Source organism: Lissotriton helveticus, chromosome 1_1 (genome assembly GCF_964261635.1).
Source record: "Lissotriton helveticus chromosome 1_1, aLisHel1.1, whole genome shotgun sequence".
In the NCBI taxonomy this organism is placed as follows: domain Eukaryota; kingdom Metazoa; phylum Chordata; class Amphibia; order Caudata; family Salamandridae; genus Lissotriton; species Lissotriton helveticus.
Window position 1 is genome coordinate 456,271,534 of NC_136057.1, and position 27,839 is coordinate 456,299,372.

A 27,839-nucleotide genomic window follows, 5' to 3' on the forward strand; every position below is an offset into this window, starting at 1 on the left:
GGCGGGGATTCCCTTCCAGCCTTTGGTAACAGTGGTTGACCCTGAGGGGAGGTTTGTGGCTGTACAGGGCCGCCTAGATGGGAGAGACGTGACACTTTGCAGCGTTTACGCCCCGAATGTGGACCAGCCTGCCTTCTTTGCGCGATTGTCTGGGAAACTGGCAACGGTCCTGGCCGGCACGGTCCTGCTTGGGGGGGATTTTAACTCTGTACTAAATGTGGAATTAGATAGATCTCACCCACCACTGGCGCAGGCGATAGCTCACAGACTGGCGAAGAGTAGGAGAGAGTGGCAAAGTAGCTGGGGCCTGGTCGATGCATGGCGGACTCAACACCCCACAGAAAGGGACTTCTCCTTTTACTCCCCCCCACACGATCTGCATGTTCGCCTTGACAGCATTCTGTGTTCGCCGGACGCTCAGAGCCTGGTCCGCCACAGCGAATACTTGGCCAAGACGATATCCGACCATAACCCTTGCTTAGTAATGGTCCAATGGATGAGGCAACGCCAGGCTATCCCGACGTGGCGGTTGAACCCACTGACATTGGAAGACCCGACGTTTAAGGCCGAGGTGCGCACTGGGGTGGAAGGTTATTTCGACGCTAATGTGGGCACGGCTTCCAGTAGGGCGCTGGTGTGGGACGCCTTTAAGGCGGTGATTCGGGGCGTCTGTATCTCGGTTACCGCGGGAGTCCGTAAGACCCTCCTGCAGCATGTAGAGCGCAGCGAGGGCCGCTTGCGCGAAGAGGAACGACGCAGCCACTCGACGCCTGAGGCTCAAGGAGCGGTTTCGACTGCAAGAGAGGAAGTGGCGACAACAATGGAAAAACTGCGCTGCTTTGACTATAAAGAGTTTCTTGTCCGGGCTCACGCCGAGCGTGACAAAGTGGGCTCACTGTTGGCGTGGTTGGCCAACCCTGGGACCCGTGGCTCCCCGATAGTGGAGCTAGCCACTCCAGAGGGGCGTATGGTTTACACGCAATCGGACGTCAACGACCAGTTCTTCATGTATTATACGCACCTTTACAGGAGCAGGATGCCGGATCCCCCGGTGGAGCTGGAGGAGTTCCTGCTGGCGGCGCAGCTGCCCCGGCTTGACCCGGAACATGCGGACCATCTGGGCGGGGACATCTCCGAGGGAGAGATCAGAGTGGCCATCAGGCACATGGCCCGCCGCAAGACCCCTGGCACGGATGGGCTGCCGATTGAATTTTATACAGCCTATGCAGATGTGCTGGTTCCGCGATTGCAGGCGGTTTACCGAGAGGCCTGGGACACCGGGTACTTACCGGCGTCTACTCGCGAAGCTTTGGTGATACCATTGCTAAAGCGGGAGGGAGACGCGAGCTGCCGTTCGGCGTACCGCCCACTCTCGATGCTCACAACGGATTACAAGATCCTGAGCAAGGTCCTTGCGACGCGGCTGCTGACCCACATGCGCACCTTGGTACACAGTGACCAGGCGGGCTTTATCCCCCAGCGCACCACCGCCACCTGTGTGCGCCGGTTGATCCGGATCATGGGGGGCGAAGCCGCTACTCGCCCGGGTGCTGCTGTCCTCTCGATTGACATCGAGAAGGCATTTGATAGTGTCGAATGGCCATACTTGCTCCGTGTACTAGAGGCCTTCGGACTGGGCGAGCGCTTCGTGAAGTGGACCGCCTTGCTCTATGCCGCGGCCACGGCCCGTGTCAAAACAGGGGCCACCATCTCAGCCCCTTATGCGGTAGGTCGGGGGACCCGACAGGGGTGTTCTCTGTCCCCCCTGTTATTTGCGCTTGCTATTAAGCCACTGACTGCGCACGCCCGTATGGGTCGAGCGTATGCGGGTCTTCCTCTACGAGCCGACACCCACTACATCTCTCTCTATGCGGATGACTGTTTGCTGTTTTTGGCAGACACGAGCGATTCCCTGCGGGGGGCCGAGCGACTGCTGTCGGAATTTGGCCATCTTTCGGGACTAAGAGTCAACTGGGGGAAGTCTTGCCTCTTCCCGCTGACGCCAGGGGCTGATGACTCCCAACCGGAGGGCGAATTACAATGGGAATACCATTGCCTCCCCTACCTGGGCACGCACATCTACCACTCGCCGTTGGCCCTCTTAGACGGTAACATCAACAGGGCTATCCGGAGTTTGCAGGGCTGCATGGGCTTCTGGCGGACGCTACCGCTTTCAGTCGCGGGACGAGTGACATTATTGAAAATGGTGGCACTTCCCCGGTTGTTATATCTGTTCCGCACCCTGCCGATCTGGATCCCTGCGTCCGTTTTTAACAGACTCCGCTCCCTCACATCTGGGTTCATTTGGGGGTCGGGTAGACGACGAGTGGCGTTGGCCACGATGATGCGCCCCAGGGCGGACGGGGGACTTGCGGCCCCGGATTTCGAGTGGTACTATTTGGCGACACAGCTGCACTGGCTCACCCAGGCGGTGGCTTTGGAATTCCGAGGCCCAGAGGGAGTAGCGGGCAGACTGTTCCCGAGGCACGTCATCTCCTTTATAATCTTGGGCCAGAAATTGGACCTCGCCCAGCTCACGCTGGGGGAACGCACGATTCGCAGTTGCTGGCTTCGGTGCCACAGGCGCTCCGGTACTGCTTGCCCTTATGCCCCTGAAATCCCGCTAGGGATGTGCACGGCCTTTCCACACGGTGGCGACTGGTCAGCACTGGCGATCTGGGAGGAGCTTGGCTTGCAGATGCTCGGCGATCTCTACAAGGATGGATCGCTGCTCACGTTTCAAGAGCTGCGGGACTCTTATGATCTACCGAGGGGAGGCTATCTGCTGCATGCCTCGTTAGTGGCCGGTATTCGCCGTTATTGGAAGAATGGGCTCGCTGAACCACCGACCTCGGAGTGCTGTCAATACGTGGTCATGGCTGCTGGCACTTACAAGGCTGTCACATGCCTTTACCGGAGGTTGTCGACTGCTACCCTGCGACCCCTAGATGAGCTGCGAACCAAGTGGGAAGGGGACATTGGGCGACCAATTCCCGAGTCGACGTGGCCGCAGCTATTGCGACGGGCATGGAAGGGCACTAGGAACGCCAGGTTCCAATTGGTCCAGTTTTTCACCCTACACCGTGCATACCTAACACCAATTAAAATCTCGCAATATTTCGAGGGTGCATCATCGCTCTGTCCTAGATGTAAAACAGCGGACGCGGACTTCGCTCACATGTTTTGGACCTGCAGTACGCTGGCGGGTTACTGGGAGGCGGTGATGTCCTGCCTGAATGCTGTCACGGACCGGCAGATTGATCCTGAAATGGGCACCTGCCTATTATTGTGGTTCCCCCACACCCCCCGCACTCGAGTTACCAGTAAATTTTATGACTTGGGTTTGATATTAGCCAAACGAGAGCTCACCATGCACTGGAAATCTAGCCAAGGACCCAACTACTTGCGTTGGAGGACCACTCTGGAGCGCTGGGCGAAGGTGGAGAGTGCCTTGCGGCTGCGACAGGCCAGGAGCCTGGATAATGACAGGGCATTAGAGGTGGCTAGGGCATGGGAGGCCCTAGTTGGGGCGCTTCAGCAGCCAGAGGATGACTTGGGCGAGGACGAGGGGGGAACATCAGGATAGGGACACTGCCTTAAGGGATACCTCACACTCCACGAGGCACACACACTACCTACAAATAATGATAACAGATCTGAGAGTCCTGGTTCCCTGTTGATGAGCGTTACTTACCTTTTACTACGGCTCCTCAAGGAAGTGAATAGGCTAACACTTAAATGATTGTGGGAGAGGAGCATAGCACACTGACTGCGGGGGTGGGATAAAGGGTGGGACAGCTCGGCTGGGGGATTGTTCTATATAAAAGGCGTCTTGTTGGAACTGTAAAGTTATCCTGACCTGTCAACTAATGCCATGATTGCTTTTCCTTGTAATGTACTCTATGAACTTGACTGCCAATAAAAATTGTTTTTACAAAAAAAAAATGCATACGCAGATGCAAGATGGGATGATCAGCAAAGGAGATGGAGGGTAAATATGATTGAGGGAGCAAGATTATACCCTGCCATAATAAGCGAGGGAAATGATGCTGAGAGAAGGAGAAAGGAAAAGAAAAATGAGGGAGATAGGCATGAGGACAGTGACAGTGTTGCAAGTGACTGCCCTTAGCATGGACTGTCAAATCTGGATCCTTCCGACCTGGCAAACTTCAGGCCCATCTCCCTGCTGCCGGGACTCGGTAAAATTACCGAAAGGTTAGTGAATCAACAACTGTCAGGTTTCTTGGAAACCATTGGCTTGCTTCGAGATTCACAAACCGGATTTCGGCCAGGCCAGGGCACCGACACCGCCAGCGGCGTCACTAGGGAGGTGCGGGGGGTGCGGACCGCACCGGGTGACACCATCATGTGGGGTGACACCGTGAGCGTCTCGAAGGCTTGGAGGACTAAGACTTCTGTATTAGAACTCCTTAAATCCTGAGGATCAGCGCACGTCCGTTCGGCTCATGAACAGTCCTTGGATATAAACACAGAGTTTGGAAACCCAGGGCCAGCTCCAGGGTCAACGCAATAAACATATTTTCTCTTTCGAGCCAGGTGAGAGAAAAGACTTTAATTATCTTTATGAAAATGTGCTGTTGCCAACTTTTGTAACTGGGGAACTGTGGTCGAGTCCTGACACCGGCTGAACATCCTGTGACTCTCGGCAAATTAATTAATTTCTTTATACTTAAAAAGGGCAAGGACCTTGTGAAATTTAACTAGTGTCCTTGCAGAGTGTTCCGGTCCAATTTCATTGGGCTGAGTTTGCAACATGTATATACAAAACATAGTAAACACTGAGACTAAACTATAAAGCACATAAGCATGACAGTGGCAGAAGAAATCTGCTGTGGAGCCAAGGCCAGGAAAGGCTGGTATTTTTCAGAGCCAAGGGTGCAACACAGCATCATGCCAGAAGACATTCTTACACATTTTCCTTGAGGCAACCGGAAGCTAAACACACATTAACTTGTTGCCCACAAGGAAATGGTATTTTTGGGCATGCAGTTATCGGGTTTAGGACAAGTGTCTAGCATCCCAGAGAGAAACATTTGGAGTTTAAAATTAAGGATGTTCATGGACTGGTCTAGAAATTATCCATAATAAGTTGGATGATATAAGAAGTACCCTAACTTTGTTGATGGTTTGTGCGAAGATTACCATGTTCCTCTGAATTTTGGTCATGCTAAGATAGGTTGGGATCGGCAAAGTGCATGAGTTGCAAATCCTACATATTCAAGAGTTACATTTATTGTGTATTTGGAGGAGCCTTAGTTTTACCCAAGTTTGTTTGCTCTACTTCCCTAACTGTCCTCTATGCAAAACTTTTCTAATGGTTTTTGAATAGTATGACCTCCTATTAAGAAGATGCGTTTAAAATCCCTATCTTCCATAAATAAATAAAAATAAATAAATGCATGCATGCTCGCTTTTTTAACTTTGGAAACTGTTTTTTATGCCCTGCCACTTTCAAATCTCATCAGCCACCACTGAGGCACGTGCTGCCGTCCAGCCAATTACAAAGCTAACGGAAGTGGGCATTCAAAATCCGGGCTTCACCAGCACAGTACAGCAGCCCAGAACTCAAACCCAACTGAAATTAGTTAATAAAAACATGAACGAAATATCACGAGGGACAACATACCAATGGTGGTTTCCTGGACACGTTTGCCTTCTATGAAAGGTGTTAAGTCTCGGGACTTTTTCCTTCTTTGTGCCATGCCATGCTTTGTGCTAGACTAGCGTTATTTGTCACTGTCGGAATTGGAGCAGGTCCATCATGGGGTAAGTCGTGAGGGGGTGACACCATGAGTTACAGCACTGGGTGACACCAACCCTAGTGACGCCACTGGACACCGCCCTTCTGGCAGTCGTCGATGAAGCCAGATGCATTTTGGATTCAGGAGGGTCAGTGGCAGTGATCCTCCTGGACCTCAGTGCGGCTTTCGACACTGTGAACCATCAGGTGTTGATTCAACGACTGTCAGAGGTGGGAGTGTCAGGGGTCGCGTTGAAGTGGCTTAGGTCATTCCTCAACGGTCAATCATACCAGGTTTGGGAAGGTAGTGATCGGTCAACATCTATCCCCCTCCAGTGTGGAGTGCCACAGGGCTCCTCCCTCAGCCCTACATTGTTTAATGTATATATGGCCCCCCTGGAGGATGTGGTGGCCCCTTTTGACAGTCAGTTACGCGGACGATATGCACTTGGTGGTCGCCTTATCCCAACTGGTGGTGAACCCCGATCTACTGCACTCCTGCCTGTCGGAAGTCCACACTTGGATGTGTGAGTCAGCTCTTAAGCTGAATGGTTCGAAGACAGATATTATGCTGTTAGGGAGTAAGACTCCTTCACTCCCTTTGACCAGCTGGCCGAGCTGTATGGGAGAGCTTCCGAGCTCGAAAGAGGAGATCAAGAGTTTAGGGGTCTGGTTAGAGCAAGATCTGTCGTTTAGGACCCAAGCGAAAAAAACTGCAGGAACCTGTTTTGCCTTGCTTCGGTCAGCTCGCAAATTTTTCCCTCTTCTGCCTTTAACATCAAGGAAGCTGCTGATTCAGGGGTTGATTACATCGAGACTTGATTATAGTAATGCTATTTTCTTGGACGCCCCGGAAGCCACTTTTAATAAACTCCAACAGGTTCAAAATGCTGCGGCAAGGCTGCTCATGGGCGTACCTAGGATGCAGTCAGCTAAACCTGCCCTAAAGGCTCTGCATTGGCTTCCAGTGCGGAAAAGGGTAAAATTTAAGGCTCTCTGCACAGCCCATAAAATCCTTCAGGGGAAAGGCCCCCCCATATTGAGGAATTTAGTGGTGCCTAATAAAGCTAATAGAACACTGCGTTCTGATCTGAAACATCTTCTCCTAATCCCTAAAGTAAAAAGGACCCGTACTGGCGGGAGAAGATTTTCGGTCAACATAGCTAAGCTGTGGAACGCTCTCCCTTTAAAATTGCGATCCGAGACCTGCACCTTGCGATTTCGTAAATGTCTTAAAACTTATTTGTTTCCTGCTTGATTGCACTAAACCAGCCTTTGGTTAACTGTTGGCGTCTGGACAAGCGCTGGGATGCCCGAGGGTAACTGCGCGCTATATAACATTTTAAATAAATAAATATTTTTTAATAAGTTGAACGTCCACCCCCATAAAATCAAATACACTTTACTGGTGGGTGAAATATGACTGCTACTGGTAGTTCTGAAAGTTCTTTAGCGCCGGTTGCTTCTAATACTGGTGTTATCGGGGTAATATCAACTGGCACAACACAAACTATTGCAGGAGGAAATATAGGAGCACGTGTCCCAAGCTCTTCAGGAAATTGTAACCCCAATTTGGCTTCAAAACTTCCAGATACTCCTACAGTGCTAGTTACTATTGGTTCTATCGTCCCTATGTACCATCCTAGTCCTACTGGGAACTAAAGTCAGGGAGTGCCTGCTTCCACAGAAGCAAAGATATCAGAATAAGGATCAGATAGCCAGAGAATGCAATTCGTCCCGTTGGTTCCAATGAATGCGAGCTTACTGTTTGCAGCCAGTGCATTTCCTTCTCTAGTATAGAATGGATTCAGACCTATAATGTCTTTTCCTGGATTGGCAGGTATGGATTCACCTGTATGGGAAACTTCCATGCATTTATGCAATAATACGCCCCAAGAAAACACCACATAAGAAAGTGCACAGGCGAGCATAGAACTAGAAAATCAGCTGTAAAGGTAAATTTGATTGATGTTGTTTAAATTAAAAACTAAATTAAATTAAATGATATGTGGGAGCTTAGAGCTTAATCAAATAGATACCTACCAACAAAATGAATTGTTATTCATGAGTATAGATGGCACTCGGAGTGCGAGACAGGCTCATGAGAAATTATCTGAATTGGCTCATAGATATGATGTTGATATGGAACGAACAAAGGCTTTACCGAAAAATCATATATTTACATAAATATTCGGATTTGGCTTACATTAGACAAATGGGAAGAAAGATGGGCAAAAGGAAACCTCCTTCTTTGTGGGAAATGGAAACGGGTGTTAAGGCTTTCCTCTTGCAGGAAGTATCGAGTGCAGGTTATGTGCATGTACCCTGGAATAGAGGTGAACTTGCAGCATTTACCAATGATTTTTTTTAGATTGAGAAAGAAGCCTGTAGAGTGGTACAAGCAGGTTGATTGATTTGTGAAAATCTTGAAGGTGTTGTGGATCGATCTGAATACATTGTTCAAGATTGTAGTCAGCATGTAAAATTGCTACAGAATGGCCTGAAGGTGACCCTGCGAGAGATCCAATCATGCCTGATCCGCCATCTATAGTGATGAAGAAATATGAGCAGATGGTTACTTTCTTGAAAGATAAAGTTCCACTGCAGGGTATTGATTGGATAAAGATTGATACAATGACTCAAGAACTAAAGGAGGTGATTCATGCAGTTTATGAAAGGTCGTTGCAGGCTTTCAAACAGTACAGTGGGATGGACACCCCAGGACCCAAGGGTATGGGACACTTTGAGTCCTGATTTGTGACTGGACTGAGACCTATAACTAGTATGAGGATACAACATTTGATTTGTTGGCAGAATAAGTCAGTTGTCGAAATTCTGTGTTATGCTAAATATTGTTGTGATGAGATTGAGGTGAAACACAAGAAGCCGAAGGCAAAGTTGATGGTAGCGCAGATGAAGCCTGCTCTGAGAGTAGGTCAAATGTAGCCTTATGCATGGAATACTGTTGTTATGCAGGGGGTCTACCAGCCTGGGGCTCCAATGCAACAAGGTGGAGGATTTCCGGGACAAGGAAAGGGAACTGGTAGAAAACCTGTGTCACACTCCTGTATTGAGAATGCCAGATTACAACAAAGCATTTTTGCTTTTTGTGGTGAAAGAGAAGGTTATGCTCGCTCAGTATTAACTCAGAATCATGAAGGTGCCCACAGACCAGTTGCCTACTTCTCATCTACTTTGGATCGAGAAGCATCAGTGTTGCCCAGATGTCTCAAATCCATTGCTGCAACAGGTGTCAGCATAGAGAGATGTGAGAGCATTGCAATGGTTCACCCTTTGACTGTCTATGCGCTCCACTCTGTTGAAATATTGTTGACTTGAACTCGTACTCAGCACCTAACCAATAGTAGTCTCAGTAGGTATGAGCAGGCTACTTTGGCTTTCTGAGAACATTCCCTTGAAAAGAGATTGAGTTCTGAACACTGCTACTTTACTCTACCTGATTGTGATGTGGATGAGATCAAAGTAGAGCATGACTTTCTCAATGTCACTGAACTGTGCACTAAGCACCATCCTGACATTACTGACAAACCAGTGTCCGAATCTGATTACACTCTGTTTGTGGATGGCTCTTGCCTCAGAGTCAATGAGGAAAACCTGAGGTCTGCTTAACTGTCTATACTATTATGGGAGTGGTGGAAGCTGCCTGGCTTCAAGGAGTATTCTCGGTGCAGGTGCCAGAACTGAATGGTCTTACTAGAGCATGCTGTGTTGCAGACTAGCTGAAAGTGAAAAAATTCACCAATAGCCAGTATGGATTCCTTGTCGTTCATGACTTTGGACAGTTATGGTCTCAACAGGGATTTATGACCTCATCAGGGTCTTAGATCCGCAATCGAAAACATGTGAGAAAACTGTTAGAGGCCCTACAAATGCAAGCCCAAGTTACTTTTATTAAATGTTTTGCCCATTGAAAGGAAACGGTTTTGTGACAGTTGGGAATCTCTATGCAGATGAAGTTGCACATTATTGTGAATTTAACATTTGCACTTTCAATGGTGAATATACAAATGAGGGAGCTGATGAAACTAATTTCCACCTTTTGATGAGAAATCCTGATACATGGGAAGAAGTAAAGAGATTGCAAGAGGAAGTTACTGTGGAGGAACAGCTACGTTGGACCAGAGCAGGATGTGTGAAAGGAGATAATGGTAATTGGGTATTAGGAGATGGAAGACCCTTATGGCCTAATAGTTTGTTGTCACTGATAGCAAAATATTATCATGAGTCGATACATGTAGTAAGGAATGCTATGGTGAAGTTCTTTAGGAAAAATTTTGAGCAATGGCTGAGACGTTGTGTTGCAGAAGTGTTATTTGTCAGCAAATGAATGTGGGAAAATTAACTGCTGTTACACTGAGTCACATATGACAATCTGGAGGTCCTTTCAATAGGATGCAGCTAGATTTCATTGAAATGCCAGTATCCAATGGATTGAGGTACTTTCTAGTAGTGATGTGCATCTTTTCATGTCAGATAAATACCTACCTGACTAAGAAATGTGATAGCCTCACAGTGGCTAAACTGTTGTTGAGGGAACTGAATCCGAGATTCAGATTTCCAACCTCTTTGGAATCAGACCGAGGAACTCATTTCAATAATGAGGCTCTGAGAATGCTATGTGCAAAGTTGCAGGTGGAACAGAGATTACATTGCAGTTATTGACCAGAAGCTTCAGGCTTCGTGGAACAGGTCAACAGCACTTTGAAATCTAGGTTGGCTAAAGTGTGTGGTTCAACGTCCCTGAAGTAGCTTGATGCTTTGCCCCTTGTGCTGATGAGTCTTCACAGTGTCCCAGATCGAATAATAGGATTGCACCTCATGAGATAATCATGCTATGCAATTGCCTGCTGAGCCTGTGAATATGCTTATAAACATCTGGTGCTTGATATCTTTAGCTGCTGATCGCATGACAGAACTTTCTGGCTTGTGGTACTGATTCTGGTGCATGACTTTTTAAGGGTTTAATTCACCTATGGTCAATACGCCTTGGAAGTCTTGGGATTGGACCTATTGTATTGGGACCACCCATCAATATCCTTCTCTTCAACAGACATGAGGACGTTTATATTGGATTGGGATGCAGCATTTGAATTATTCAGAACATATCCAAGAAACTTACAGCTGGATGGGGATTGCACTGGCTCCCCTTTTAATTGGATTCTCGCCTTGAAGAAGTCCAGTGTTTTAGACGAAACGCGTTGACTGTTGTTGGCTGTATTTACAGTTTTACTATCAATTTGACTGAACAATAAAAGAAGATTTGAACACACCAGCGAAAATCATAGTGAATTAATTGGTCACCTTGACTTTGTGATTTCATTTTTAAATATTATGTCGTGCACCTCCGTATTTTGTTAGAATTTGTTTAGTCCATTTTGGACCGCATCTTGGCAGTGGGTGCTAGGAGTGTGTGACCACTGCCAGATATGTGGCACTTACCTTGCTATAGGTGAAGAATTTTGGGGGACTACAGGATAGGTGCAATCCTCTGTTTTTGGGTTCCACTGTCTTGTTCAGTTTATAAGCTTTAAAAGACTGGCTGACATGGTTTGTTCTGTTCCTCACCAGGTTGAAGCGGCGACAACACTGACACATCAGGAGATAAGTGCCATGACATTAGTCCTGGTGACTGGGTCATGGTGAAGAAACACATAGGAAAGAACTGTCTTGAGCCCCGTTGGTGTGGTCCGTACCAAGTGATTTTGTTCACTACAACTGCTGTGAAGTATGGTGGTCTTCCTAATTGGGTGCAGGTGTGCCACACTCATAGAGTCTCATGTCCCCTTAAACGATTAACAGCATCACTTTCAGAAGAGACGCCATCAGTGGTCAAAAGGCCCAGGAAGAGGTCAGGTAAGCTGTAGGGGACCAGGCAGAGTCTGAGACAGCACTTGACTGATCGGAGGCGGTCTCGATGAATCTGAAGCTGAATCTGAATTAGAAGATGCTGATGCTGTTGCGGTGAATGAATCAGATTCTGACCCCAATGAAGGAACTAGTGCTGTGGGACCACAAGAAGTGGCAGAAGAAAGCTGGTCAAAGAGTAAAGAAAGAAGAAGGTTAAAGTTATCCTCTGAAAGAACTCTTGCACTCATATCCGAAGAATCTGGTGAATTTGAGCAGAGAGGAAAAGAAAGTGAAGGATCAGATCTCAGAAGGTCTAAAAGATCGAGGGTGCCTATTTGGAGGAACTCTTCTCCTGAGTTGACTTATCTTGCTACTGCAACAACCAGAGCAACTTTTGGAAGTTCTGGAATATTAGCGATGATTCAGCTGAGACATTTGCACTTTCTTACCCAACAAGACTGAGTGCTTAGAGAAACTTAAAGCTGAATTAGAGCTAATTTTCCTATCTAAATCCAGAAGAGTCTCCTGTGCGTGTTGATGGATTGAGAGGAATAATATTGGAGATTCTAATTAATGAGGTTGATCCTCATATTATTAGAGATGACAAATGAACTTTGTTGAGTTACTTAAATAAGGATATCTAGGGCCGATTTGAAGAAGAATAAACTTAGGGTTGACATCTAGAAGAACACTGATTAGGGCTAGGAAAGCCTCACGAAGATTATACATATTTTTTATAAATAAAGATGAGCACAAATAAAGACTGTTTTGCTGTTTGCACAGGTGGACAGAGAAGATTCTGTTGCTGCTATTTCTCTACCCACTTGGTCTGAGTCTAAATAGTATGGAAATGAATAATACTAGTCATAAACGTAGGTACATAGTTGGCACATTATTAATATTTGTAGCCTTAGGTTTGATAGTGTTAATTGTAGGATTAAATTCTGGTTTGACTAATGTCAAAGAAGAGAAACTTACATCTGAGCAGAAATCACCAAACAAAGTAGATGGAGGGTTCTATTCATTAGGAGGGAAGAATATACATGTAGATTTATCCCGAGGAGATAATACATTAAATGGTTATACTAATTTGCTTTACGAGTATGTTAACACAGTGGAAGCAAGGGATGGTTATGTTTGCGTGCAGTTACCTGCTTCAGTAGCTGAGGACATCACATACCATCACATACCATTGACATATGGCATCACATGTAGTTTATATTGTTGGGTATTTTCTATGGAAAGGGTCATTTTCAGTATTATTATTCTAATTATGATTTGTTTTTTTCCGAAGTCCCGCTGTTCAGACATATAAATAGACATTCATATGCTCAAATTGCTACAACTGCTAGTAGATATTTTGTCCCAACTAAAATGTTAGAGACTGCCAATGCACATAGACATAATTTGACCTAGGTTCTTACTGACATTGAAAAGAAATTCTAAAATCAATTAGAAGATAGATATTGAGCAGTAAAGACTAATGCAGCTAGAGGAATGTATGTTGCAAGTTGGTCACAGGAGAGATAATCAAACAGCTGGAACATTGACATTAGATTGGCAACACCAAGAAAAATTGTTCATACACAATGGTAAAAATGAATGGGATACTATTTTTGTAGGGGTAAGTGAGTGTGATCTTACGTTTTAGGTTCAAGGATCTTGTAAATTGGTCTTGGATGGAACTCATTCTGTGATTCCCAGGGTTTATTTTATTTCTGTCAAAAATGCTTATTTTAAGTTCCTGAACAAATGGTATGGAATATGTTATTTAGGAGTTGTGTTTACAAAGATGTTTCATGTGGAGAATTGTGATCATCCTGTTTATAAGGCGAAATCTAGGTCCAAATGACGTACCAGTGCTGGAGAGATTGTGAGAGATATTTTTGGCGCTATAATTCCAAACGTAGGGGTGAAATTAAAAGACATTTGGATTAGAAAACTTTCCAGTGTAGTTGATACTTTGTCTACTAGTACAGCTGGAGCTTTGTTGCTTGCAAATACTGAGATGGTTACTATTAGGGCTATGGTTTTCCAGAACTATCTTGCGTACTTACATCCCAGACAAAAGTAAGGACTTGCAGAAGTGCATAAAGAATACCACTGACTTACATAATGAATTGGGTGGATTGGCAACAGAAGGTATTTGGGATTCAGCTGGACATGGATTTGGTGCTATGGCAGTGAGACTGCCATGAAAACTGTGATGATGAGGAAACAAAGGAGCCCTACATGGCCCCATGTTGCCTCAGGGCCAAGGGGTGCCTGCGGGGAGGCACATTTTGAGCACCCCATGTGAGTTACCCAGTTTCCTGCATGGCATGGACTGCTGTGCAGGAACAGGTTTCGGTGCTCCCATTGTGGTGTCTTTTGAGAACCGCCCACTAGACCACAAGATTACTTGTAATCTGGCGGGTGGCCGAGTTTGACAGTCTTGGAGCCGGGTGCTGGCGTGGCGGCCTGCTCCAAGACTGCCGAACTCATAATCAGGCCCTAAGAGATTATGTGAAGGCTTGATACGACACCAGAGGGGGATTGGAGCAGCATAATTTTTATTCCATCCTAAAATACCATAGGAGTCCATCCTAATCATGCGTAGTCAGCACTTACAGATATTCAGTGTGAGTAATGTTACCAAGGGAAGATGGGGTAATGCATAATTAAAATAAATCACGAGAAAATTAATGAGACTTACAATTGTCTACATAAAATGTGACTAATAAAGGACTTTGTAATATTTGCTCAATATTTCAGGAAAGGTTAACGTTTAGATGTGTCTCATTGTAAAGTTAAAAAGTGTGTACGTGTAGATTACTTTTTAAGCATTTATAACTGTAAAAAGAGATTATATCCATGTTGGTACTTTTGAAATGACATTTTTGTAATTCTTTGCAATTTATTCATGGATTAAGACATTGCATTTGTTATATGTGTAGAAATGTTTATGCATTTGTAATCCAGAACACTGTTAAATTGACTTAATTTTGAGACCCGTGTATAAATTCAGTGTAAATTTGTGTTGCAGTTAACATTTTATTTGTGTTTAACCTTCCATGTGGAATGTTTTCATTCACATTTTTGTTTTCAGTGTAAGTGTTCACAAAGCCTCATTGGTTAGTATAGAAGGGTTTTGTTTTCATTAGATAGCAACGTATGGGAAGACAAAATTTGGCAAAGACAAGCGTGGTAACGAACAAGGAAGTGAGTTCTCATGGAGGAGGAAAAGAATGATCAAGGACGAATGAAGATGCAACTTATCAATGTGGGAAAGGTGGTGCAAATATCCAATTTGGGCCGGAATCATGGAAAAATACAGGAGAAAGTCACGTGGGACTGTCTACATAGAAGGCAACCAATATCTAATGCTATATCCTACTAATTGCGGCTCCTCCATTAGGGCGGAGGAGTGTCACCCTACTGCTTTCTCGCAGTGCGAGAAGCGGAAAGATAAAATTGTAAAACTACCATTTTATGTTTCTGCTTCTTACACTATGAGAAAGCAAAAGTGCCTGGTTGGGGGTGGGCGGGTGATCGGGTATGCTGAAAGGCAGGCACTGATTGGTTTGCTCCGCCCACAGGGGCCACCCAAACCAGTCATGCGCACTCTCCCTTTCCTCTATGTAGGCTGCATGCAGCATACATAGAGAAATGGCCTCTACATAGGCGCCCACCAATCACAACGCTGCTTTTGCAGCATTGTGATTGGCTTAGGGGAGGGGAAGGAGGCTGCTTGCTTCCTGTTCAGCAGGAGAGCAAGAAAACGGAACCTGGCCAGGAGCCCCAAGGTCCTGGGACCCGGGTAGGTAATTAAATTTTTTTTAATTAAAACCGTCCCACCTCCCCTCGCAAACATGTGCAACCCCCTACTACCCGCCCATCATGCCGGCCGCGTCTTATTAATCTACATGTAATGCTTGCCAAATGTAAGTAATGTACTCTGTGATGTAAATACTTAAAAGCCATTATTACAATTAAAAACACTGTCTAATAAATATTTTAACACCGCTTTCCTTTAGGTCAAGTGGCCTCTTCTTTGCAATGGCAGTAGTTGGTATTGATGGACCATTGATAGTTCATTTGGGATCATAGAAATAGAACAGCAGGAAGTGAAAACCAAGGGCAGTGATTCTGTAATAACGTAAACAATTGTTTAAATGTAAAATCAGAATGCCTAGAATTACACTTAAGAGTCGCTGTTTACACACAAATATCTACATCAGGTAATTAAATCACTGAACTGTCTTGGGGCTCTGGCATTTTTGCATATACAGCAGCTGCAGTTAAGTTCCGGTGATTCGGCTGCCGCATGTGAATCACATGTCTAAGCTCTTTCATGTCCCAGTGCTTCCCTCTAGCCTAGCCGCCCCCTAGTCTTCCCATTTCTGTGCACATCTCCCTGTGTGTTCCAATGTGATTGACTGCTGATTCAAACATGGATATCTTTATTTTGGTGCCTGCCAATCTTGCAGACATGGTAAAAGGGTGCAGTGGCGTTTATCTGTGCCTGTGTGGGTGTCACGGTGGAGCTGGTGGTCAGTAGAGGCCTATGTAGCAGAAGTGCCGAATGATACAGGTTAAAGTTAAGTGAAGGTCTTGTGCACTAGCCAGTTGGTACAGGTGCCAATGGGTGTTCATATAATGCAGGTATGTTATGTTATGTTAGACTCTTTTATATAGCGCTCGAATCACCGGGGGGCATCTCGGCGCTTTATCCACGGTGCAGGTATCAAAGGGGGTGGTGCACGTGTTACTGTATTTCAGTGCTGTGCAGGCACCATTGAGTACAGGAGCACTGCCAGTACAATATACATGCGGCCGCCTAGAAGGTTTGGTCGGGAGCTCCATGGTCGTCTCCAGATTTACCCCCGTAATCTATCCCTAATGAACATCACAGCTGCTGAGATGCAATAGCGGTATATAGTGAATAACTAAACTCTAAGAAAAAGAAGTCTACATACCTGGTGTACCCCCACAAGACCGACGAACCTCACTGATCGACTGGCAAAGCTCAGATAGAGCGGGTCTCCAGGGGATTCAGGGGCTGTTACGCTAGCGGCACCTCTGTGGTGTCTCCTAGTCTCTGAGCAGTGGCGTTGGGTGCACGGAAGGAATGCCGGAGAGCCCTCGGCAGAATCGACTTCCTCCTCCGGGGGAAGAGCAGCAGCAGCAGCGGCTGCACAGAGCAGAGGCCCTAGCAGACTCGGCAGATGCGAGATCATTTCCGGGGCAAACAAGGCAGTGCTACCGGACACAGAGACGCCGGCACTCGAGAGGGGAAGACGATACCCACTGCTAACTTCAATATTGGCCAGGCTTACCAACTGGGGAAAAGGCAATTTGAGCCCAGTACAGAGGAATTCAATACCACAAAGCTCCTGTATGGAGGGGGAGAAGAGGGGGTGTAGAATCGAGGAGTCGGTTTCAAGCACACCCTGCACACCCTGCAGACAAAGAAAGGAGGACTGCCTTCAGCTTCAGGTGCAACCTCATGAACAAGGTACGAGGGGAGAAAAAAGGTCAGGGGGCATTGCTCTGGACTTGATTGTAGGGTGCAAGGGGGTCAATCAGGGGGTTTCATCGAGAACGGAAGGAGTAAAGGAGGGTGCAGAAGGTGCGGGAAGAGCAGGGTGCAGAGGAGGGGCTGAATCAGCGGCGCAGATTTCACTGATAGAGACAAGAGAAAAGGGGGAGAAAAGGGACCCACAAGCCAGACTAGAGCTTGAAGAAGGGATTGGGATAAGATCGAGCTATTGCCTTAGGAATAGGCAGTTCCCTAAACAAAGTTTCCTCCCCCCAACTAAACAAGAGATATTGCCACTATTAACAAAAAGGAAAAGGAGATGCTCCGCTAACCGTGATCACCAGCCCAAGCCTAGATCTGATAAAGGAGGGACCCAACCAGACCAAAAAAATCAGAATCACCCCCTCGCTGAGATCCTTCTTTAAAGTTCAGCAGCCGACACAAACTCCAGAAAGTAGCTCCCTCCTAAAAGCACCGCCCCAAACCAAAGAACAAAGAGACAACAGTCCCAGAATGAGTACTGAAATGACCACCCACATAGGCTCACAAATAGAAATATCAGAGGCGCCAGAAGATCAAATACTATCAGCCACAAACGAGCCCAGTACAAGCAACCCAGACTGTTCTCCCCCAAACACCTTCCTAGAACAAACGGGAAAACTCATGGAAAATCTCATGGAGAAGGTACTGGGAGAGATGAGAGAAAAATTGACAGTGTCCGAGTCCAACCAAGCCAAGATTCAAGAAGTCTGTGAGACTCTAGACCAAAAACTGAATGCACTGGGTGATAGGGTGTCAGCAGTTGAGTCTGTGGTGGAGACCCTTAGCAAAAAAGTGGACACCAATCAAAAGGAGATCAGGAAACTAAGGGACTCTGACAGATTCATTAAACAAAAACTAGAATCGCTAGAAAATCAAGCGAGGAAAAATAACCTGAGAATTTCAAAATGTACCAGAGAATCTGGAAGGGCCTGATATCAAGAAATTCACCATCTCTTTACTTGAAGAATACTTCCCCTGGACTAAAGAGGCAAATCTGAGCGATGACATACAGAGGGTACGCCGAGACCCTTTCGGGAAGAGCAAAGATAGAAAGACGCCAAGGAAAATTTGAATAAACTTTAAAACATACACACTAAAGGAAAGACTTTTAAGTGAAGGTTTAAAGAGCAGCTCCCTAAATAAAGACAACTGGTCCTTCAGGATTCCCTCTGACATGTCTAAAGCCACCCAGGATAGACAGTGGGAGCCAGGAAAATTTATGCAAGAACTAAAATCTCTAGGAGCCACGGTTCAGATGAAATTTCCCGCTGCACTGAGGATCATGTGGCGAAATAAAATGCACAACATTAGAGAACCCAGCGAAGTAAAGATCCTCTTAGAACAAATAAAGGAGCAGCTACGGACCACGACACTAAATTGAGATAGGGAGACTTGCAAATAAGGCGAACCATGGAGCTCAAAAGGGCAAACAATACCGCCCAAAGAGAAGATAGGAGGCTTCCTCGGGGTGGGTACTAACGAATGTCACAAAAAAATACAAAAACAATCAAAAAAGACACCACGGGTGGGGAGCAAAATAGGGAGAAAAAAGAAAAAAACATTCTCATCAGCCAAAATAGAAGGAGTTCACCGGGACGACAAAAAGAAAATGGAAATTGAACCAAAGAACCCACAAAAGGAAAAGAAAGCATGACGACAACATCAAAAGAAATCAAAATTCTCTCTTGGAACGTTAACGGACTTAGCACACCAAAGCAGGCGAAGAAGGATCCTCGAATACTTAAAGGAGATAGACAACAAAGTGATTATTCTCCAAGAGACTCATCTCCTAAAGGCTGAATGGGAACAAATAGTAAAAACCCTTAGCTGGGTGGACACATACGTATGTACCAACCAAGACTGCAATGTCAAGGGCATCGCAATACTTTTCAAAAAATCACTTAATGTAAAAGTCGAACATAAAGTAGTGGACAGCAAAGGCAGATGGGCCTTAGCCAAAGTTAAAATACATGATAACAGCCTTATTATAGCGGGATATTATGGACCAAATACCGATGATCCAAACCCCCTCCAAAGATTATACACAGAATTATTACCAACAACTGCTCCAATATTACTGGAAGGTGACTACAACATTATTTTGGATCCTAAATTGGATAGATTCCCTCCAGGTAGACAAGCCAATCTACCAAAAATGAGAGAATGGCTAGGTATTTATAAAAATGACCTAGACTTGATTGACATGTGGAAAGAGAAGGGTAACAAGCAGTGTCCTTTTACTCTCCACAATAAAAAAACTAGGCCACAGGTCCAGAATAGACTATTTTCTGAAAAGTAAAAACCTGCACAGTAACGTTAAAGCAATAGACCATCTGCCAGAGCATCTGTCTGACCACTCGGCAGTACAACTAACATTGCAAACCACAATAAATAAATCACAACCCAGATGGACAGTCGACCGCACTTTATTATTGGACCCTAAGATTCGGGAAGAACTGGGTTTAACCTCAGCCAATTTCTTTGAAGATAATAGAGCAGGCACTTCAGACCAAATTACTTGGGACGCATATAAGGCAGTTATCAGAGGTAAATTCATCAGCTTGGGAGCCCACAGATCGAAACTCGTTAAACATGAGATTAAAGACATGGAGAAAAACATAAACTCAATTGATGTACAGATAACTGCAGAAAATGACATAGGAAAAAGAGATACAATGGAGAAGAGAAGGAAAGGAGAGAATTAAAAAAAAATTGGCGGACTACCTAGAAAATAGAGTGAAGATGAAGTAGGAAGCTAGCAAACTCGCCAATCATGAGTATGGTGAGGGATGGGGAAAATTGTTGGCATGAAAAACTAAAACTGACCAAACCAGAAACAAAATAGCCAGCATACAACAGAGCAATCAAAACGGCCTAACTTCCGAAGAAACTGTAATTAAGCAGGAATTCGAAAATTTCTTCTCCAACTTATACAAGGAAGACTCCATCTCATCAGAAGAACACATAGTAAAATACCTAGACCCCCTACTTCTACCTAAACTGTCGGAAGAAGAAAAATAGGAGTTAAACTCAGAAATAACGATTGAAAAAGTAAAAGCCTCACTAAAAGCTCTGAAAAGAGGGAATTGCAAACACAACAATGATGGACAGAATGTGGATCAATGTCACACATTCACCCCAGTCCAAAGATCTCGGCCCAAATCCATCGTTTTTCCACTCCACACCACCCTGGGTTAGACAATGGCGATATGCAAATCAGTGCTGACCCTGTGCCCCATGGGAACAGTCCAGTCCGAACTACAAAAGCCATGTCCTTCCCAGAACGGAAACAAGCATCCGAGGACCGGCCCGGTTTCGAGGTAACACCTCTCATCAGCCCGGCTAGCTTGATTCCAGTGGTGTGGAGTGCCTGGGACTCACGTCTGAGCATCCCCAGTACACTTAGAGCGGTAATTGCAAACACAACAATGATGGACAGAATGTGGATCAATGTCACACATTCACCCCAGTCCAAAGATCTGGGCCCAAATCCATCGTTTTTCCACTCCACACCACCCTGGGTTAGACAATGGCGATATGCAAATCAGCGCTGACCCTGTGCCCCATGGGAACAGTCCAGTCCGAACTACAAAAGCCATGTCCTTCCCAGAACGGAAACAAGCATCCGAGGACCGGCCCGGTTTCGAGGTAACACCTCTCATCAGCCCGGCTAGCTTGATTCCAGTGGTGTGGAGTGCCTGGGACTCACGTCTGAGCATCCCCAGTACACTTAGAGCGGTAATTGCAAACACAACAATGATGGACAGAATGTGGATCAATGTCACACATTCACCCCAGTCCAAAGATCTGGGCCCAAATCCATCGTTTTTCCACTCCACACCACCCTGGGTTAGACAATGGCGATATGCAAATCAGCGCTGACCCTGTGCCCCATGGGAACAGTCCAGTCCGAACTACAAAAGCCATGTCCTTCCCAGAACGGAAACAAGCATCCGAGGACCGGCCCGGTTTCGAGGTAACACCTCTCATCAGCCCGGCTAGCTTGATTCCAGTGGTGTGGAGTGCCTGGGACTCACGTCTGAGCATCCCCAGTACACTTAGAGCGGTAATTGCAAACACAACAATGATGGACAGAATGTGGATCAATGTCACACATTCACCCCAGTCCAAAGATCTGGGCCCAAATCCATCGTTTTTCCACTCCACGCCACCCTGGGTTAGACAATGGCGATATGCAAATCAGCGCTGACCCTGTGCCCCATGGGAACAGTCCAGTCCGAACTACAAAAGCCATGTCCTTCCCAGAACGGAAACAAGCATCCGAGGACCGGCCCGGTTTCGAGGTAACACCTCTCATCAGCCCGGCTAGCTTGATTCCAGTGGTGTGGAGTGCCTGGGACTCACGTCTGAGCATCCCCAGTACACTTAGAGCGGTAATTGCAAACACAACAATGATGGACAGAATGTGGATCAATGTCACACATTCACCCCAGTCCAAAGATCTGGGCCCAAATCCATCGTTTTTCCACTCCACACCACCCTGGGTTAGACAATGGCGATATGCAAATCAGCGCTGACCCTGTGCCCCATGGGAACAGTCCAGTCCGAACTACAAAAGCCATGTCCTTCCCAGAACGGAAACAAGCATCCGAGGACCGGCCCGGTTTCGAGGTAACACCTCTCATCAGCCCGGCTAGCTTGATTCCAGTGGTGTGGAGTGCCTGGGACTCACGTCTGAGCATCCCCAGTACACTTAGAGCGGTAATTGCAAACACAACAATGATGGACAGAATGTGGATCAATGTCACACATTCACCCCAGTCCAAAGATCTGGACACTCCACACCACTGGAATCAAGCTAGCCGGGCTGATGAGAGGTGTTACCTCGAAACCGGGCCGGTCCTCGGATGCTTTTTTCCGTTCTGGGAAGGACATGGCTTTTGTAGTTCGGACTGGACTGTTCCCATGGGGCACAGGGTCAGCGCTGATTTGCATATCGCCATTGTCTAACCCAGGGTGGTGTGGAGTGGAAAAACGATGGATTTGGGCCCAGATCTTTGGACTGGGGTGAATGTGTGACATTGATCCACATTCTGTCCATCATTGTTGTGTTTGCAGGTACCGCTCTAAGTGTACTGGGGATGCTCAGACGTGAGTCCCAGGCACTCCACACCACTGGAATCAAGCTAGCCGGGCTGATGAGAGGTGTTACCTCGAAACCGGGCCGGTCCTCGGATGCTTTTTTCCGTTCTGGGAAGGACATGGCTTTTGTAGTTCGGACTGGATTGTTCCCATGGGGCACAGGGTCAGCGCTGATTTGCATATCGCCATTGTCTAACCCAGGGTGGTGTGGAGTGGAAAAACGATGGATTTGGGCCCAGATCTTTGGACTGGGGTGAATGTGTGACATTGATCCACATTCTGTCCATCATTGTTGTGTTTGCAGGTACCGCTCTAAGTGTACTGGGGATGCTCAGACGTGAGTCCCAGGCACTCCACACCACTGGAATCAAGCTAGCCGGGCTGATGAGAGGTGTTATCTCGAAACCGGGCCGGTCCTCGGATGCTTTTTTCCGTTCTGGGAAGGACATGGCTTTTGTAGTTCGGACTGGACTGTTCCCATGGGGCACAGGGTCAGCGCTGATTTGCATATCGCCATTGTCTAACCCAGGGTGGTGTGGAGTGGAAAAACGATGGATTTGGGCCCAGATCTTTGGACTGGGGTGAATGTGTGACATTGATCCACATTCTGTCCATCATTGTTGTGTTTGCAGGTACCGCTCTAAGTGTACTGGGTATGCTCAGACGTGAGTCCCAGGCACTCCACACCACTGGAATCAAGCTAGCCGGGCTGATGAGAGGTGTTATCTCGAAACCGGGCCGGTCCTCGGATGCTTTTTTCCGTTCTGGGAAGGACATGGCTTTTGTAGTTCGGACTGGACTGTTCCCATGGGGCACAGGGTCAGCGCTGATTTGCATATCGCCATTGTCTAACCCAGGGTGGTGTGGAGTGGAAAAACGATGGATTTGGGCCCAGATCTTTGGACTGGGGTGAATGTGTGACATTGATCCACATTCTGTCCATCATTGTTGTGTTTGCAGGTACCGCTCTAAGTGTACTGGGGATGCTCAGACGTGAGTCCCAGGCACTCCACACCACTGGAATCAAGCTAGCCGGGCTGATGAGAGGTGTTACCTCGAAACCGGGCTGGTCCTCGGATGCTTTTTTCCGTTCTGGGAAGGACATGGCTTTTGTAGTTCGGACTGGACTGTTCCCATGGGGCACAGGGTCAGCGCTGATTTGCATATCGCCATTGTCTAACCCAGGGTGGTGTGGAGTGGAAAAACGATGGATTTGGGCCCAGATCTTTGGACTGGGGTGAATGTGTGACATTGATCCACATTCTGTCCATCATTGTTGTGTTTGCAGGTACCGCTCTAATTGTACTGGGGATGCTCAGACGTGAGTCCCAGGCACTCCCCACCACTGGAATCAAGCTAGCCGGGCTGATGAGAGGTGTTACCTCGAAACCGGGCCGGTCCTCGGATGCTTTTTTCCGTTCTGGGAAGGACATGGCTTTTGTAGTTCGGACTGGACTATTCCCATGGGGCACAGGGTCAGCGCTGATTTGCATATCGCCATTGTCTAACCCAGGGTGGTGTGGAGTGGAAAAACGATGGATTTGGGCCCAGATCTTTGGACTGGGGTGAATGTGTGACATTGATCCACATTCTGTCCATCATTGTTGTGTTTGCAGGTACCGCTCTAAGTGTACTGGGGATGCTCAGACGTGAGTCCCAGGCACTCCACACCACTGGAATCAAGCTAGTCGGGCTGATGAGAGGTGTTACCTCGAAACCGGGCCGGTCCTCGGATGCTTTTTTCCGTTCTGGGAAGGACATGGCTTTTGTAGTTCGGACTGGACTGTTCCCATGGGGCACAGGGTCAGCGCTGATTTGCATATCGCCATTGTCTAACCCAGGGTGGTGTGGAGTGGAAAAACGATGGATTTGGGCCCAGATCTTTGGACTGGGGTGAATGTGTGACATTGATCCACATTCTGTCCATCATTGTTGTGTTTGCAGGTACCGCTCTAAGTGTACTGGGGATGCTCAGACGTGAGTCCCAGGCACTCCACACCACTGGAATCAAGCTAGCCGGGCTGATGAGAGGTGTTACCTCGAAACCGGGCTGGTCCTCGGATGCTTTTTTCCGTTCTGGGAAGGACATGGCTTTTGTAGTTCGGACTGGACTGTTCCCATGGGGCACAGGGTCAGCGCTGATTTGCATATCGCCATTGTCTAACCCAGGGTGGTGTGGAGTGGAAAAACGATGGATTTGGGCCCAGATCTTTGGACTGGGGTGAATGTGTGACATTGATCCACATTCTGTCCATCATTGTTGTGTTTGCAGGTACCGCTCTAAGTGTACTGGGGATGCTCAGACATGAGTCCCAGGCACTCCACACCACTGGAATCAAGCTACCTGGGCTGATGAGAGGTGTTACCTCGAAACCGGGCCGGTCCTCAGATGCTTTTTTCCGTTCTGGGAAGGACATGGCTTTTGTATTTCGGACTGGACTGTTCCCATGGGGCACAGGGTCAGCGCTGATTTGCATATCGCCATTGTCTAACCCAGGGTGGTGTGGAGTGGAAAAACGATGGATTTGGGCCCAGATCTTTGGACTGGGGTGAATGTGTGACATTGATCCACATTCTGTCCATCATTGTTGTGTTTGCTGAAAAGAGGGAAAGCAGCCGGACCTGATGCCCTACCAAACGAACTTTACTCAGATTTGAGAGAAATCTTGGCCCCAACGAAAACAAGGTTATTGAACACAATATATAATGAAAAGGGTAAAATCCCAGACTCATGGAACAACGCAACTGTCAGCATAATTTTAAAGCCAGGGAAAAACCCCGCAAACTGTGAGTTTTACAGACCCATCTCGCTACTAAACTGCGACTATAAAATCTTTATGCAAATTGTAGCGAGGAGTCTGGCCCAGGTAATGCCAAATTCCTGACCAAAAGGGATTCATAAAGGGAAGGCAAATATGTGAGCTCACGCATGAGCTCTTTGCTGCGATTGATGTAGCAACTTGCGAAAAAATCCCCCTGACTATAGTTACCTTCGATGCTGCTAAAGCATTTGACCTGGTCAACTGGTCTTTTCTAAACAAAGTCATCGCTAAATATAACCTTGGACAGTGCTTTAGTCATCTGGTAGCTGAGATTTATAAAAAAAACAAGAGCAAAGATCCTAATCAATGGGGGCCTCACCAATAACATCGAGATACAAAGAGGAACGAGGCAAGGATGCCCACTGTCCCCATTGTTATTCAATCTCTACATTGAACCACTTGCAAACACTATCAGGAACAATGGGTCAATAACCCCCTTTAAATATCATGAGTGGGCCAAAAAGGTGGCGTTATACGCGGACGATCTAATGATTTTTACAGATAATTTCCATAGTTCCTCCCCAGCAATAAACAAAGCAATTGCGGAATTTGGCAAAGTGTCTGGATACTTGACCAATGAAGCAAAAACCGAATCTATGAGCTGGAATGTACACCAGAATACCCCATACTCTAAAGACAAAATAAAATATCTGGGTATAACGTTGGTCAAAGATCTAGGAAAAGCCCCCCAGTTAAACCTCAATAGAATTGCACTTGAGACCAAAAAACTTCTCAAAGTATCGGATAGGTTACCACTAAGCTTTATAGGATGATCAAACATGGTACAAATGTCGATTCTTCCCAAATTAACTTACCTTTTCAACGTAATACCACTGGAATTTAAGAGAGATTACCTGAAGAAGATCCAGGGAGAAATAGCGAATTTCATATGGGCATCAAAAGGATCAAGGATTGCCTGGAACAAAATAAGGAAGAAAAAAGAACAAGGAGGAATAGCCAGTCCAGATCTTGTTGAATACTGCAGGGCCTTTCAGTTCAAGAACGCGAGACCCCTTGTAAGAAAATACGAGTCCTATCCTCAATTTCTCCAAATATTGACAAACAAAACTGACTATTTTTTGTTTAAATTCGGACACCCGAAATTCTTCAAAAAGATAAAGTTAAAGACACTAAATAACACAGCGAAACTTTGGTATCAAGTCATAAGTACCCTGAACATTCCTTACTACAGTTCCATGGCCCCCATTTGGGATTCCCCTGGTACTCCAGAGTGCCTAAAAGATGCCCTGGCATTACCATTAAAAACGGCAGGAATTAACGAATGGGGCCAACTGATGACGGAGAACTCAATGGAACCGTGGGAATATCTAACAGAAATCACTAACGCATCAGTGTCAAAATTCAAATACTACCAACTTACAAGCTGGGCAAGCTCACTAAAGGATAAAAGAACAGGGAATGTAGATCTGGAGAAGGAAATGACTAAGACCTCCACAATAAAGAAGGAAATATCAAGATGGTATTGGGCTCTAATCGCTGCAGGAGAAGAGAATTTCTTAATCCCAGACTTAGTTTGGAGTAAAGACATTATAGAGACGGACCTACAAAACTTATGGCAGAAGTCAATTGGAAAATGCTGGTCAATCATTAAACCAGCACGTCTGAAGAGACACCACCTATTTACAATGCATAGGGCATACTGGACTCCCAAAAGATTGTCAAAATTCAAAGGAGCCAGCGTAAAGTCCTGCCCCAAATGTGGGCTAGAAAAGGCGGATGATTTGCATATGTTCCAAGGCTTTCCCCTCTTGGACCCCTTCTGGCAGGAAGTTGGTAAGACGATATGCCCGGTACTGGGAAAAAATCTAGAAGTAAGTACAACTCTAATTATTTTTAGGATTAACACTAAGGTTGATATAAGTGAGGAGAGGTTAACCAGAAAACAGGAAAATCTATTATTTGTATTAATACTTCTTGCAAGAAGAGAGACATGCCTGAACTGGGTTAAACCAGTACCACCATTACACGGGGACTGGCTAAACTCTATAATAACAACACACAAAATGGATAGGAAAGGAAAGCCCACCAAAAAATCTAATTTCTGGGAAATCTGGGAAAATCACCATGTGCTTAATACGTGAGGCAATGAAGGAACCCAACGAAATACAATATGTCCAATGATTAAAGCGATGACAATAATTCAGACGGGAATCATTCCCGCCGAGTAGCCAGGAGGCTAGCTCTCCCCCCCAGATACAAAGAATTATTGATTATGGTAAAGGATATCGGAGGACTAAATCTGACAGATCCAACAAAGGGATACTCTCTGTTGCGGGAACAGTAAAGCGGAGAGAGTGAAGGCAAAATAACTGGATGTCACAAGTTCCCGTCATACTCCTTATACATTCATGAGCAAAATGAGGATAAAAATATATATACATGCAAATGAGTGCGGATACATTGTATGTGCAGGGCACCTGCTGGTTGGTGCAAAGGACTGGTGCCAGGTGGTGCAGGTGTAATTGAATACTAGTTCTAGAAGGATTGCTTCTGGGCACGTTGCGAAGGGTGCCAGTCCGAAGTGCACACTAGTGGAGGCAGGTGCTTGCATTGCTGGTCAGTGGTTGCCCCACCAAATATTTAGGCTGCCAGCCACCACTGTATCCTAGTGAGGGTTAGGACTTCATGGAGAGCAAACCTATGCGTCTGCTTTTTGTGACTTTATGCTTCGCGACCTATGATTGGAGTGCCTTCTACTGAA